At 46.8% G+C, this 14,789-nt stretch overlaps 1 pseudogene across 1 annotated transcript in view; it reads left to right on the plus strand.

Annotated features, from left to right (window-relative positions):
- Nucleotides 1-14,107, plus strand: part of LOC309558715 — a 74,047-nt pseudogene extending 59,940 nt beyond the window's left edge. The window contains exon 3 of the transcript in view: nucleotides 14,089-14,107. The product of the transcript in view is annotated as an uncharacterized misc_RNA (transcript). The remainder of the gene's footprint in view (nucleotides 1-14,088) is intronic.
- The last annotated feature ends 682 nt before the right edge of the window (nucleotides 14,108-14,789 follow it).

Genomic DNA, 14,789 nt, shown 5'->3' on the forward strand with positions numbered 1-14,789 from the left:
GCCTGTTCCATACTCCTCCTCCTACTCCTCAACCATCCTTTTAGGGGTACAAACAATAGTAATTGGGGCCTAGTGTAGTGGTGTACGTGTGAGATACATACACTTTCTTTTTGATCATATTTTCTATTCCGCTATTCAATTAAAACCTTTGGGGATCAATTAAATTGCGTGATAGTCTGTGTCGGTACGTGTGAGATCCACCTTTCCAAGTTTTTGGGGTTCATCTCATACTTCTGAAGATTTGAGGGTGCTGCCTGTTCCATACTCCTCCTCCTACTCCTCAACCATCCTTTTAGGGGTACAAACAATAGTAATTGGGGCCTAGTGTGGTGGTGTACGTGTGAGATACATACACTTTCTTTTTGATCATATTTTCTATTCCGCTATTCAATTAAAACCTTTGGGGATCAATTAAATTGCGTGATAGTCTGTGTCGGTACGTGTGAGATCCACCTTTCCAAGTTTTTGGGGTTCATCTCATACTTCTGAAGATTTGAGGGTGCTGCCTGTTCCATACTCCTCCTCCTACTCCTCAACCATCCTTTTAGGGGTACAAACAATAGTAATTGGGGCCTAGTGTGGTGGTGTACGTGTAAGATACATACACTTTCTTTTTGATCATATTTTCTATTCCGCTATTCAATTAAAACCTTTGGGGATCAATTAAATTGCGTGATAGTCTGTGTCGGTACGTGTGAGATCCACCTTTCCAAGTTTTTGGGGTTCATCTCATACTTCTGAAGATTTGAGGGTGCTGCCTGTTCCATACTCCTCCTCCTACTGCTCAACCATCCTTTTAGGGGTACAAACAATAGTAATTGGGGCCTAGTGTGGTGGTGTACGTGTGAGATACATACACTTTCTTTTTGATCATATTTTCTATTCCGCTATTCAATTAAAACCTTTGGGGATCAATTAAATTGCGTGATAGTCTGTGTCGGTACGTGTGAGATCCACTGTGACGGAATCCGGACACCAACGACTGGGTATCTCCGCCAGTAACCTGCTTCCTAAGCTCTGGAACACGGGATCCGTGATTCTGGCTATAGTTACCCCAAGAACTAGACAGTACAAGTTTTGGGGTCAAACCAGAATGAACTGTTTTATTAAAACCAACTCACAGACTTTTATACATTGGAGAAGTATGTCATTGGCCAGTCAAATATTTACACAAAATATCACACAATAGCTACGATAACGAGGTAGGGCTGACCATGATATCATTACCAATTAACTGAGCACTTAAATCAGCCTAGGCAGAATGCACAGAATGCTAGCAGGCAAACAATAGATGACACAAACACCTGAACATTCAGGAATCTCATTCAAGGCCAGACACACCGGCATCGAGATCCCAAAGAACAATAGACAGCATTAAAGTGTAACACACACCCCCCAGCAAGAGTCTGATTAGTGCAGAGCTGGCCTGATTAGGGTTTTTGGTCACCCTGTGCCTCTTATAGACACAGGGTGATTTACACATAAGAGGGACTGGGGATGCTGGACAAGGGGTCTCCCAACCTCCCTAAAGCAATTGGGGTTCCACAAGCCCCCCAACCAAAGTGTCTCACGTCACATATCTCCCCTTTCGGCAGGAGACTAACACAGAAGGAGACCCCAAACGGGTTGACTTTGAAGTTAGTCCGTAGTTCCAGTCCCCCAATGTCTGCACCCACACAGTACCCCAAACAAATTGTCCGGAACAGATCGTTACTCACCCAGCCAACCTCTGCCTCTCTTGTAGAACAAAACCCCTGCTGGGGAGAAGTGTGGACTGGTCCTTCTCCCTGGAGTCCATTTAGCCGCTGGAGAGAAGACAGGGTGACTGGGATCACTCCATCATGCTGTTGGGGATCTGGGCCGACTGCCCAGTATCCCTGGGGTATGCAGGTGGAGACTGTAGTCTCATATACTTTTTCTGTATGAAAATCCACCAGTGATTGCACAACAAGGCTGACATCCTCCTGTCCCAATGCCAGACCTTTTTCTGGGGTTGTGTAAGTGGGAACCAAAGTCTCATCCACTACCACAGGGAATCCATCTTCTATTAGTTGGGGGCAGAGGCCAGCAGCGCTCTGCTCTGTTGCCAGCCCTTCTGCTGGGTTGGGGTTGGCGAATACTACCCCCAGAACCTGGTTGGGGGTCTGCTGTAGAGAGGAGGGATCACTTACCTCCTCCTCCTTGTATTCCTGCGGGGTAGGTGGGGGATCTGGACCGGCCGTCCACCATCCCTGTAGGTCTGGTGCAGAGACCGCGGTCCCATCTCCACCAGCCATCGGTGGGTCTTCACAGTACCCCCAGTCTGTACTGTCTCTCCAACCAAGGAGAGACTGTTGTGGGCAGTGGCCAGTAGCGTTCTGCCCAGCTTCCAGCTTTTCCACTGTGAAGTAAATTGAAACATCGGTGACCTTGCACACATCCTTCAGGGCCACCGATTGTTGTATGCAGGGGTCCACAGCGCCATGCTCTGAAGTGAGCTGTTCTGCAGGAGTCTCACCGGGTTGTTCCTCCTCAATAGAAAAGTCTATTAAATCCCCAGTCTCTGGTGGTGTCTGGGGATCGAGGTTCACCATCTCCTTTCTGTGGAATCCAGAAGATGTTACTGGTGCTGGGCAGAGGCTAGCAGAGCTCTGCCCTGTTGTCAGCACTTTAGCTTTGGGAACAGCAATCTCCGGAGTTTCCACTGCCGACTCATAGGCATGCTGCTGAACGTGTCCTAGCAGTTTCCTGTATGCCCTTTCCAGATGCTGTTCTTTCCTTACCAAGTGTTCTAGATCAGGTTCAAGCTCTGAGACCCCTGTGAGACGGAGCATAGCCTCTCTGTATTCTCGCAGGTTCTCAAGGGTAGGTTCCCCTTCATCCCCAAACACAAAGACATCTGTAAGGCTCTCCCACAGCAATCCAGGGCCACCAAAGTCATATCCCTCCGGAGAGCATTCTGATGTCTCTCCTAAATATTTCTGCTCTGCGTGCCATTGCAGAGCCCGATACTGATTGTCCAGCTCTATCTCCTGCTGGACCAGCCTGTCCAACTCGGATACCCATTGCTCCTGGGGCCGCTCTCCCAGGAATGCCATCCGCAACTTCCGTTGATCACTGGCCTGTTCCCCTGGGGTTGGAAAGCACTTTCCCTGGTATATACCAGCAAGCTGGAGGGCTCCAAGCCAGAGCCCCACCCGAATCTGCTGCCTGAGCTCCAGGTATTGATCCGCAGAGACCATCCTGGGGTATACTGAAAGGGCGATCCGCAGCACCCCCTCAAACTCTGATGCCAGGTCCATATCTCCGTTGTAGCCACCAAAGTCTGCTATCCCGATCTTGGATCCCGGTGGAGGTTTGGATGTCCCAGACTGCAGGAAGCATCCCACCGCTGCCACCAATGTGACGGAATCCGGACACCAACGACTGGGTATCTCCGCCAGTAACCTGCTTCCTAAGCTCTGGAACACGGGATCCGTGATTCTGGCTATAGTTACCCCAAGAACTAGACAGTACAAGTTTTGGGGTCAAACCAGAATGAACTGTTTTATTAAAACCAACTCACAGACTTTTATACATTGGAGAAGTATGTCATTGGCCAGTCAAATATTTACACAAAATATCACACAATAGCTACGATAACGAGGTAGGGCTGACCATGATATCATTACCAATTAACTGAGCACTTAAATCAGCCTAGGCAGAATGCACAGAATGCTAGCAGGCAAACAATAGATGACACAAACACCTGAACATTCAGGAATCTCATTCAAGGCCAGACACACCGGCATCGAGATCCCAAAGAACAATAGACAGCATTAAAGTGTAACACACCCCCCCCAGCAAGAGTCTGATTAGTGCAGAGCTGGCCTGATTAGGGTTTTTGGTCACCCTGTGCCCCTTATAGACACAGAGTGATTTACACATAAGAGGGACTGGGGATGCTGGACAAGGGGTCTCCCAACCTCCCTAAAGCAATTGGGGTTCCACAAGCCCCCCAACCAAAGTGTCTCACGTCACATCCACCTTTCCAAGTTTTTGGGGTTCATCTCATACTTCTGAAGATTTGAGGGTGCTGCCTGTTCCATACTCCTCCTCAACCATCCTTTTAGGGGTACAAACAATAGTAATTGGGGCCTAGTGTGGTGGTGTACGTGTGAGATACATACACTTTCTTTTTGATCATATTTTCTATTCCGCTATTCAATTAAAACCTTTGGGGATCAATTAAATTGCGTGATAGTCTGTGTCGGTACGTGTGAGATCCACCTTTCCAAGTTTTTGGGGTTCATCTCATACTTCTGAAGATTTGAGGGTGCTGCCTGTTCCATACTCCTCCTCCTACTCCTCAACCATCCTTTTAGGGGTACAAACAATAGTAATTGGGGCCTAGTGTGGTGGTGTACGTGTGAGATACATACACTTTCTTTTTGATCATATTTTCTATTCCGCTATTCAATTAAAACCTTTGGGGATCAATTAAATTGCGTGATAGTCTGTGTCGGTACGTGTGAGTTCCACCTTTCCAAGTTTTTGGGGTTCATCTCATACTTCTGAAGATTTGAGGGTGCTGCCTGTTCCATACTCCTCCTCCTACTCCTCAACCATCCTTTTAGGGGTACAAACAATAGTAATTGGGGCCTAGTGTAGTGGTGTACGTGTGAGATACATACACTTTCTTTTTGATCATATTTTCTATTCCGCTATTCAATTAAAACCTTTGGGGATCAATTAAATTGCGTGATAGTCTGTGTCGGTACGTGTGAGATCCACCTTTCCAAGTTTTTGGGGTTCATCTCATACTTCTGAAGATTTGAGGGTGCTGCCTGTTCCATACTCCTCCTCCTACTCCTCAACCATCCTTTTAGGGGTACAAACAATAGTAATTGGGGCCTAGTGTGGTGGTGTACGTGTGAGATGCATACACTTTCTTTTTGATCATATTTTCTATTCCGCTATTCAATTAAAACCTTTGGGGATCAATTAAATTGCGTGATAGTCTGTGTCGGTACGTGTGAGATCCACCTTTCCAAGTTTTTGGGGTTCATCTCATACTTCTGAAGATTTGAGGGTGCTGCCTGTTCCATACTCCTCCTCCTACTCCTCAACCATCCTTTTAGGGGTACAAACAATAGTAATTGGGGCCTAGTGTGGTGGTGTACGTGTGAGATACATACACTTTCTTTTTGATCATATTTTCTATTCCGCTATTCAATTAAAACCTTTGGGGATCAATTAAATTGCGTGATAGTCTGTGTCGGTACGTGTGAGATCCACCTTTCCAAGTTTTTGGGGTTCATCTCATACTTCTGAAGATTTGAGGGTGCTGCCTGTTCCATACTCCTCCTCCTACTGCTTAACCATCCTTTTAGGGGTACAAACAATAGTAATTGGGGCCTAGTGTGATGGTGTACGTGTGAGATACATACACTTTCTTTTTGATCATATTTTCTATTCCGCTATTCAATTAAAACCTTTGGGGATCAATTAAATTGCGTGATAGTCTGTGTCGGTACGTGTGAGATCCACCTTTCCAAGTTTTTGGGGTTCATCTCATACTTCTGAAGATTTGAGGGTGCTGCCTGTTCCATACTCCTCCTCCTACTCCTCAACCATCCTTTTAGGGGTACAAACAATAGTAATTGGGGCCTAGTGTGGTGGTGTACGTGTGAGATACATACACTTTCTTTTTGATCATATTTTCTATTCCGCTATTCAATTAAAACCTTTGGGGATCAATTAAATTGCGTGATAGTCTGTGTCGGTACGTGTGAGATCCACCTTTCCAAGTTTTTGGGGTTCATCTCATACTTCTGAAGATTTGAGGGTGCTGCCTGTTCCATACTCCTCCTCCTACTCCTCAACCATCCTTTTAGGGGTACAAACAATAGTAATTGGGGCCTAGTGTGGTGGTGTACGTGTGAGATACATACACTTTCTTTTTGATCATATTTTCTATTCCGCTATTCAATTAAAACCTTTGGGGATCAATTAAATTGCGTGATAGTCTGTGTCGGTACGTGTGAGATCCACCTTTCCAAGTTTTTGGGGTTCATCTCATACTTCTGAAGATTTGAGGGTGCTGCCTGTTCCATACTCCTCCTCCTACTGCTCAACCATCCTTTTAGGGGTACAAACAATAGTAATTGGGGCCTAGTGTGGTGGTGTACGTGTGAGATACATACACTTTCTTTTTGATCATATTTTCTATTCCGCTATTCAATTAAAACCTTTGGGGATCAATTAAATTGCGTGATAGTCTGTGTCGGTACATGTGAGATCCACCTTTCCAGGTTTTTGGGGTTCATCTCATACTTCTGAAGATTTGAGGGTGCTGCCTGTTCCATACTCCTCCTCCTACTGCTCAACCATCCTTTTAGGGGTACAAACAATAGTAATTGGGGCCTAGTGTGGTGGTGTACGTGCGAGATACATACACTTTTTTTGATCATATTTCCTATTCCGCTATTCAATAAAACCCTTTGAGGATCAATTGAATTGCGGGATAGTCTGTGTCGGTACGTGTGAGATTCACCTTTCCAAGTTTTTGGGGTTCATCTCATACTTCTGAAGATTTGAGGGTGCTGCCTGTTCCATACTCCTCCTCCTACTCCTCAACCATCCTTTTAGGGGTAGAAACAATAGTAATTGGGGCCTAGTGTGGTTTTGTACGTGCGAGATACATACAATTTTTTGGATCATATTTCCTATTCCGCTATTCAATAAAAACCTTTCTAGGGCAAGATCTTAAATTACAGAAATATGAGGAGACCGTCAAATAAGGGCCGTGGCCTGGGTCGTGGTGCTGCTGGTAGAGCTCCTGTTGCAAGGAGAGGACGTGGTCGATCTGTGCCAGCTACACGCACAAGTGAAACACCTTCCTCAAGTGTGAGTAGGCGACAGAACCTGCATCAGTATTTGGTAGGGCATCATACGCCCCTAGAAGTGATGAGGCCAGAACAAGTGGAGGCGATAGTAGATTGGTTTGCTGCTGACAGTGCCTCCAGTTCCTTCACATTGTCTCCCACCCAGTCTACTGCAGAAAGGTCACAGTTGGCACCTGCAGCCGATGTCCAACCGTCTTTCACCTCACCCCCTTGCAAATCAGGCAAGCAGTCTGAGCCCCAAGCCATACAGCAGTCTCTTCTTCTTTTTGATGACTCTGTCAGCAGGGTTTCCCAGGGCCATCCACCTAGCCCTGCCCCAGAAGTGGAAGAGATTGAGTGCAGCGATGCCCAACCACTTATTTCTCAAAGATGAGTACATGCAAGGATCATCGCAGCACGTTTCCGATGATGACGAAACGCAGGTGCCAACTGCTGCGGCGTTCAGCATTGTGGAGACCGACAAGGAGGGCAGGGGTGAAGACTGGGTGGAAGATGATGTGGAGGACGATGAGGTCCTCGACCCCACATGGAATGAACGTCATGCAGGTGACCTGAGTAGTTTGGAGGAAGAGGCGGTGGTCGCACAGAGCCACCAGCACAGCAGAAGAGGGAGCAGGGTGCAGAAGCGGAGCGGCCGTGCCCTAGACACTACGACCGCTACTGCCCAACGCAGCAAGGGAACGAGCGCACCAAAGTCAGCTCAAAGGAGTTCTCTAGCGTGGAAGTTCTTTAGAAAATGTGCTGATGACAGGACACGAGTGGTTTGCACCCTGTGCAATCAGAGCTTGAAGCGAGGCATAAACCTTCTCAACCTGAGCACAACCTGCATGATCAGGCATCTAAGTGCAAAGCACGAGCTGCAGTGGAGCACACACCTTCAAAACCAAGAAACGTCTCTGGCTCGGCTCATCCTGCTTCCTCTTCTGCTGCAGTCTCGGCCGCTCCAGCCACATCTGTAGTGATACCGGCACCTGCCACCCCGCAAACAGACGATCTGTCAGCAACACCACCACCTGGGTCACCAACAACCATCTCCACAATGTCCCGTGGAAGCGTTCAGCTTTCCATCTCCCAAACACTTGAGAGGAAGAGGAAGTACCCCCCTACCCACCCGCGATCCCTGGCCCTGAATGCCAGCATTTCAAAATTATTGGCCTTTGAAATGCTGTCATTCCGTCTGGTGGAGACGCACAGTTTTAAAAACCTTATGTCGGTGGCTGTCCCACAGTACGTCGTGCCCAGCCGCCATTACTTTTCCAGGCAAGCCATCCCTTCCCTGCACAACCAAGTGGGGGAAAAAATCAGGTATGCACTGCGCAACGCCATCTGTGCCAAGGTCCACCTAACTACCGATACATGGACCAGTAAGCACGGTCAGGGGCGTTATATCTCCCTAACGGCACACTGGGTAAATGCAGTGGCGGATGGGCCCGAGGCGGATAGCAATTTGGCGCATGTCCTTCCACCACCGAAGATTGCAGGGCGCTTCAGTTTGCCTCCTGTTCCTAACTCCTCCTACTCCGCTTCCTCATCCTCTACCGCCTCCTCATCCGGACAGCGTAACACCTTCACCACCAACTTCAGCACGGCCAGGGGTAAACGACAGCAGGCAGTTTTACAACTTGCCTGTTTGGGGGACAAACCACACACCGCGCAGGAGTTGTGGAGGATCATGGAACAGCAGACAAATGAGTGGTTGCTGCCAGCGAGCCTCAAGCCCGGCCTGGGCGAAATCTCATAGCAGCTCTGGGCCTAGCCGGTTTGACGCACATCCCTTGCCTGGCGCATGTGCTGAATTTGGTGGTGCAGAGGTTCCTTAAAAACTACCCCGATATGTCAGAGCTGCTGCAGAAAGTGCAGGCCGTTTGTGCGCACTTTCGGCGTTCTCACCCTGCTGCTGCTCGCCTGGCAGCGCTGCAGTGTAAATTCGGCCTTCCCGCTCACCGCCTCATATGTGACGTGCCCACAAGGTGGAACTCCACCTTGCACATGCTGGAAAGACTGTGCGAGCAGCAGCAGGCCATAGTGGAGTTTCAGCTGCAGCACGCACGCGTGAGTCGCTCTGCGGAACAGCACCACTTCACCACCAATAACTGGGCCTCCATGCGAGACCTGTGTGCCTTGTTGCGCTGTTTTGAGTACTCCACCAACATGGCCAGTGGCAATGACGCCGTTCTCAGCTTAACTATCCCACTTCTATGCCTCCTTGAAAAAACAATTTGGGCGATGATGGAAGAGGATGTGGCACAGGATGAGGAGGAGGAGGAGGATGAAGAGGTAACATTTCCAAGGCTTTCAGGGCAGTCATTTGCAAGGGGCTCCAAGGGTGGGTTCCTGCACACACAAACGCCAGGGACACAATTGTCCAGCAGGGGCACAGTTCTGGAGGATGAGGAGGATGAGGAGGAGGAGGAGCTGGAGGAGGAGATGGAACCATGTTCACAGCAGGGTGGCACCCAGGCCAGCTCATGGCCATCACTGGTGCGTGGCTGGGGGGATACAGAGGACACGGACGATACACCTCCCACAGAGGACAGCCTTTCGTTGCCTCTGGGCAGCCTGGCACACATGAGCGATTACATGCTGCAGTGTCTCCACAACGACCGCCGAGTTGCCCACATTCTAACTTGTGCTGATTACTGGGTGGCCACGCTGCTGGATCCCCGTTACAAGGACAAAGTACCGTCCTTAATTCACTCACTGTAGCGCGATCGCAAGATGCGCGAGTACAAGCGCACGCTGGTAGACGCCATGCTGCTGGCATTCCCATCTGACAGCGGGGCCGCAGTGGAAGCACAAGGCAGAGGAGGAGGAGGAGGAGGAGGAGGTCGCCAACGCAACCAGGGCACCGCCAGCACCTCAGAAGGCAGGGTTAGCATGGCCGAAATGTGGAAAAGCTTTGTCAGCACGCCACAACAAACAGCAGCACCAGCAGCTCAGATGGAACGTCTTAGCAGGAGGCAGCATTTTACCAACATGGTGGAGCAGTATGTGTGCACACGCCTACATGTAGTGAATGACGGGTCTGCCCCCTTCAACTTCTGGGTCTCCAAATTGGGCACATGGCCTGAGCTTGCCCTTTACGCCTTGGAGGTGCTGGCGTGCCCTGCAGCCAGTGTATTATCTGAACGGGTATTTAGCACGGCTGGGGGCGTTATAACAGACAAGCGCAGCCGCCTGTCCAGAGACAATGTGGACAAGCTCACGTTCATTAAAATGAACCAGGCATGGATCCCACGGGACTTTTCCGTACCTTGTGCAGAATAGCAATGGATACCGACCTTACCGCCCCATTGTTCCATTTTTGCTCTTTCTCACTCTTTTGGGGTGTACCCTCATTTAAAATTTGTGAAAAGAAGCAGTGTTGGCTACCTCGTCCTCCTCCTCAGGGCCAGATTAACGTAGGGGCTATTGGAGCTGCAGCTCCAGGCCCCTACCTTTTATATAGGCCCCGGGTTGGCCATATTCACTGTTACCGCTCTTCTGTCACTTGTAAACACAGAAGTCTGGCTTCTATGCTCGCTTCCCCAGGCAGCACCCTCAGAACCTCCCCACACAGCGCGAAGGCCGGACAAGGATGGACAGTTGCCGATGCATGGATGTGTTTATGGGCTTCAGAGACAGCATCCCATGTTGAATTAGGCATGCATGGCTGCACCCTTCCTCCTCTGGGTGCATGGCAAGGCACGGCCCTTAAGGCCCTTCAAAATCCTCAGCACCAAGCCCATGATGCTCTTAATCCGGCCCTGGTCCTCCTCCACCGCCGCTTCCACCTACACCGCCCATAGGTGTGCGCAGCCTATTGCATTAAGGTGTGCACCCCAAAGTTGAAATACACATGCATGTGTTTGCCAGCAGGGAGAGTAATGTATCTGGGCCATGCACCTGTAGGCAAAGAGAAATAGAGCAGAGCAGGTCCGAGGGAGATCTTTCCCATCTCCTCACTGGCAATGCTATGTGCCCTAGGTGATTAGGGTGTGCCCAGGCACACCCGGCACACCCTGTGCGCATGCCTATGTCACCGCCACATCCACCACCACCTCAACCTCCCTCCTACTCCATATGGGCCTCGTCCTTCAGAGATGAAGAAGAACATTGTTTTATTTTTCTGTTTTTTTTTGTTGTTTTAAGTTATTTCCCTATCCACATTTGTTTGCAGAGCACTTGCCATGCTCTTAATTACGTTTTGCTGCCATTTGCAGCACTCTAGCCCTTTCCTTTGGTGTTTTAGAGCCATTTTAGTGCCTTAAAGTTCGGGTCCCCATTGACTTCAATGGGGTTCGGTGTCCGGGAAAAGTTCGGTAAAAGTCCGGGGACACGGACCCGGACTTTTTTTTAAAATTCGGCCGAACCCGTCGAACACGGACATCTAGGTGTCCGCTCAACCCTAGTAGTGAGGAGAAAAATCAAAAATGTACGCTATTAGAAAACCTGAAGATGGTGATTGAATTTCGGGGTCCCGTACACAGCTAGGCTCCCAAAAAGTCTCCCACATGTGGTATCCCCATACTCAGGAGAAGCAGCAGAATGTATTTTATGTCATTCCACATATACCCATGTCATGTTTGAGAAATTTATCTTTTAGTGACAACTTTGTGTTAAAAAAAACTAAAAAAAAAACTGTAATTTTCCCAAAACTTGTAGCAAAATATAAAATATTCCATGGACTCGCCATGCCTCTCAGCAATCAGCTTGGGGTGTCTACTTTCCAAAATGGGGTCATTGGGGGGGGGGTTGTGGTATCTTTTCATTTCAGGGCCTCCTAAACCGTTATAGGTAGTGAGAAAATGCAATGAAAAATGTACGCCCTTTGAAATTCTAACGGTGGGGATTGATTTTCGGGGGTCCCGTACACAGCTAGGCTCCCAAAAAGTCTCACATGTGGTATCCCTGTACTCAGGAGAAGCAGCAGAATGTATTTTGGGGTGTCATTCCACATATACCCATGGCATGTGTGAGCAATTTATCTTTTAGTGACAACTTAGTGTAAAAAAAAAAAAAATTATTTTTAGTCATTTTTCAAAAAAAAAAAATGAAATATTCAATAAGCTCAACATGCCTCTCAGGACATTTCTTAGGATGTCTACTTTCCAAAAAGTGGTAATTTGGGGGGGGGGGTTGTACTGCCCTGCCATTTTAGCACTTCATAAAATGAGATAGGCAGTCAGAAATTAAAGCTGTGTAAATTCCAGTATTTACACCATAGTTTGTAGATGCTATAACTTTTGCGCAAACCGATAAAAATACGCTCACTGAGATTTTTTTTGTCAAAGACATGTAGCTAAATACATTTTGGCCAAAATATATGACATAAATTGAGTATATTGGATATTTTTTAAAAGACAAAGTTGAAAATGTCATTTTTTTCTCAAAATGTTCGCAATTTTTTTATTAATATCGCAAAAAATAAAAAGCGCAGAGGTGATCAAATACCACCAAAAGAAAGCTCTGTTTGTGGGAAAAAAGGACGTAAATTTTGTTTGAGTATCACATTGCATGACCGCACAATTGTCAGGTAAAGTCACGCAGTGCCGAGTTGCAAAAAGTGGTCTGGACGTAAAGCAGGAAAATCCTCCGTGGTTAAGGAGTGTATGACATGCAGAATGCAGGGTTTATGGGTGCTCTACGCACAGAATGCAGAGTTCAGGGGTGCGCTGTGTACAGACTGCAGGGTTGAGGAGTGTATGACATACAGAGTGCAGGGTTTATAAGTGCGCTAAGTACAGAGTTCAGAAGTGCGCAGTGTACAGAGTACCCCCCCCCCTCCACCCCCAAAAAGCTTTCTTTACATATCATCTGCCTGGTTGTAGTACCTCCCGTCAGTGTAGGTGGCTCTGCATCTCTCTCACTTGCAGGGAGATCATTGGTCAGCACTGCTGTGCCCCGCTGTAAGTGCATGCAGGATAGGCAGGTATCTGCAAGAGTCTGAGGTGGCAGAACGAAATTCCACCACATTCCAACTGAAAAAAGCCCTGGGTGCGAGGACATGAGATCCGGCTTGCGGGCCTTGTGTTTGACACCTGTGATATACATTATGCTCCTGACCCCAGCACTGTATATGCTATGTTGTGCATTACATTAGGCTGAGTGACAGAGTCATAACTAGTTTTATTACAAATATTGTTGCAACCCACAGAAACATTTAATCCATTAGATGGCAGCCAATAGCTTTTTGCTGTGCATACATTTTGTTATTAAAGTACACTCTTTCTGTCCCATCACAAAAAACTATTTTGTGTGTAGAACGTCAAGCAGCCTCCACCCATTGGCTGTAGCTCCTCCTATAACCTAGTGTCCTTCATATTATTGACTGTTTCCAATTTTTGTCCACCACTAGGGATGCGGATGCTTATCTTTGCTTGGCAGTATTTACAATACCCTTTGTAGACACTTGCAAATGTAATAATTTTAGTCTAGCACCTTTTTAGGGATTTTTCAGCTCAAATTTAGGTCTGTTAAGTGTTAACGAAAGCAATGAAAAGCAGTCTGGCTTATTAAAACATCATTTATGTGAAGGGTAACATTACATGACACAGCGCTGCCCCTGTAATTCTAGATGCAGGCTTGGCAAGGTTTTCAAGTTTACATTTTACATTTATTCTGAATGTGACATACTGAAAGGCTGGATTGCTGCTTAGGAATTGCGTGCTTTGTACGAAAAATCTGCTATGTATCAAGGCAAGGCGATGTCATTAATTCAATAAAGACAGTCAATTATTAATCAATTATGTTCCAAAGGCAGATTGTTAAATGTGATGACAACATGGGTTGTTTGGATGGGAATGAAAATGATTAATGATAGGTAGCATGAACTGAAGAAACACAATTATAATACTTAGAAGACTTTATTAACACATTTTCTTTATCTGTACAGTTGATATAACTAGATGTGTTCCTTGTAATACAGCAAGAGGAAATAGCAAATACAACTACTAGGTGTACAGCACCAATTCTGTTATATTTAGCTGGGCTAATTCATTTTATAATGGCACCTCAGATAATACTTTTTTATAAAGAGAGGCAAAAGTAAAACCCTCTGTAAGTTTTTTTTTATTGCTATCTCTACTAGGCAGATTGTCCTCACTTCCTGATCCAACTGCCCATGGGATAGGAAGTAAAGGCAAATCAACCTAATAGGGACATAGATAGCAATAAAGGTCCTAATCCTTTCTCAGTTTAAAAAAAGATAATGCATCAAATAAAACCAATTTTCTCTTTTTAGGTACAGCTATGTCCTGTAGCGATTTCCCTTCAGTTCCTGTCCCAGATATACAATAGCAACTGAGAGGAAATCTTTTTTAAAATGAAGGGTAATCCTTCTGGGAACATTTTTTTTCACTTCCTGTCCCAGAAACACAATAGCAACTGTAATGAAATCTTTCTAAAATTAAGGGAAATCCTGTTGGGAAGATTTTCTTCACATCCTGTCCCAGAAACCCAATAGCAACTGTAAGAAAATCTTTCTAAAATTAAGGGAAATCCTGTTCGGAAGATTTGTTTCACATCCTATCCCAGACACGCAACAGCAACTGTGAGGAAATCTCTCTTTTTTTTTTAAAGAAATATTTATTGGTATTTCAAAAATTTAACAACAAAGTACAAAAAGGGTATGCAATCACAGGAACTAAAACACAGAGCATATCAACCATCAATCAACTGCTGTAATTACGCCCACTAAAAGGAATAGTAACGAAAAACAGTGTGGTTTGGGGGGGGGGGTGTGAATAGGAGGGAGAGTCGTGTAGATACGTGAAGCGTATCAGGGGATTATTCTGATGAGCCAACTAATGAGACCCCTCACGGTTAAAGGTGGGGAATGACAAACAGGAAACAAACCAAGTCCAAGCCACTGAGGATATTAGCAGAGACATTCACAGTGGTCACGGGAAGTGGGGAAGGGAGGAAGAGGGGAGGGAATAGGAA

Source organism: Pelophylax lessonae, assembly GCF_965119305.1.
Source record: "Pelophylax lessonae genome assembly, chromosome: 6".
NCBI lineage: Eukaryota > Metazoa > Chordata > Amphibia > Anura > Ranidae > Pelophylax > Pelophylax lessonae.